General features: G+C 38.6%; 1 pseudogene; it reads left to right on the plus strand.

The window, feature by feature from the left end:
• LOC102862440 overlaps window positions 1-1615 on the plus strand; it is a 2913-nt pseudogene extending 1298 nt beyond the window's left edge.
• Window positions 1616-1815: the final 200 nt, after the last annotated feature.

Below are 1815 nucleotides of genomic sequence, written 5' to 3' on the forward strand. Positions count from 1 at the left end.
CAAGAAACAAATAGGTCTGTCTTGGAGAAAGTGAAACCAAGTTTCTCCTTGGAGGCTAGGATTTTGAAGTTTTGTCTCACAAACTTTCAGCATGTGGCTAGGTGGAACTGATCCTTGGAAGAGGGCATCATGGTCAGAAGGGTGAAGGGACAGTGCAGGAAAGGAAGACCCCAGATGAAAAGGATTGATACAGTAACTGGGGCAATAGGGTTCGGTGTTTTGGAGTCAGTGAGACTGGCTCAGAACAGGGCAGGCTTCAGAGCTTTTGTACATAGAGTTGCTATGAGTCACAGGCAACTGGGCAGCACATAACAACATTATTTGCATGAAAGGAGATTGCCCATCTTTCTCCCATGGAGCACCTGGATTCAAACCAGCTGTCTTTGGGATTGCAGTGCGGCTTCTTACCATTAGGCTACCAAAACTTTATAGTCAGAAGGTAGAATTAGAATTACTAACTGAAATACTAAGATTTTGAAACAATTTATTTTTGTTATTTATAAAATTATATTATTTACTTCATCATTCTTTTTGAAAACTCCCTTTGTTCCCTTTTCTCCAAAGGAATAATGGGATTACAATGGGCAAAGCATCTTGGAAATACAGTAGAGGTTACATTTAATGACTTAAATGAAAACTCTGTGACATTAATTCAGAAAAAATTGCCAATTAAACAAATTAAAAGTAGTTGTGGAAAGTAAGAAAAGAGTGATGCTGTTCTTGAAGAAGGAGATGAAAAGCTTGATAATATTAAGGTGACAAATGCATGTCGAGGTACTAGTGTATTGAGAGCTTTTGGTCTCCTTCACCTAGATCCTTTTGGAACATCGGTGAACTGTGTAGATAATATTTTCAATAATACAAGAAACCTTGTCACAGTGTCAATGACTTCTACAGATACAAGTGTTTTATATGCCAAGGCACCACATGTTGACAGGCATCATTATGGCTGTAACATTGTCTGAACTGAGTATTACAAGAAACTAGCAGTCAGATTGTTGCAGTTGCAATGGCAAGAGTTGCAGCCTGATGTAACAAAGGCCCAGAAGTACGTTTTTTGCAGTGACCCTTGAACATTCTGTGTTGACTCTTGTGAAAGTTTGCGGGGACCTACCTCAGTAGATGAAACAGCCAAGAAGATTCAGTACCTTATCTATTGACAGTTGTGTGAAGAGAGAGTTATTCAGCAATAGGATAGAAAAAAACCCATAGGTACAGCTACCCTGTAACTGTTATGGAAGCAGGCCTGGGAAGATAGCAATAGAAGAACCTGAAGAACTTGGACCTCTTTGGTCAATTTCTCTTTTACTATTGGATTCCTCAAAAGAATGTTATTTACAGCTCTTCGTCGTAGAGTGAACAGATGCATTCAGACATCTTTGAATCAGAGTGCACTCATCAAAGTCAGTTTTTCAGTTCATGCATCTTCAAATCTCAACAAGCAAGAAGAACACGGTATAGGTGCTAAAACTACAGATGATACAACAGATAATTATATTGCAGAAGGAAAGAGGAAAAGTAATGAAATGATCACAGATTTAGCCAAGAGGCAGATCTCAATAATGAGCATCCTCCCTTATGTTATAACATATATGTTATACATTATATTTTATAAATAATTACTATATTATAACAGATATAGCATTGTTGTTGGGTACCATAGAGTCAGACCCATAGCTGGCCCTCTGGTGGGTTTTCAGAGGCAGTTATCCATACAGGAGGGGATTGTCCATCTTTCTTGAAGCAACTGATGGATTTGAACTGTGTGTCTTTGGTATTACAGCACAACTTCATACTACTAGGCTACGTGCCAAA

The sequence above is a fragment of the Elephantulus edwardii genome, unplaced genomic scaffold (assembly GCF_000299155.1).
Source record: "Elephantulus edwardii isolate Elephantulus edwardi_28Jun2011 unplaced genomic scaffold, EleEdw1.0 scaffold00109, whole genome shotgun sequence".
Taxonomy (NCBI): Eukaryota; Metazoa; Chordata; class Mammalia; order Macroscelidea; family Macroscelididae; genus Elephantulus; species Elephantulus edwardii.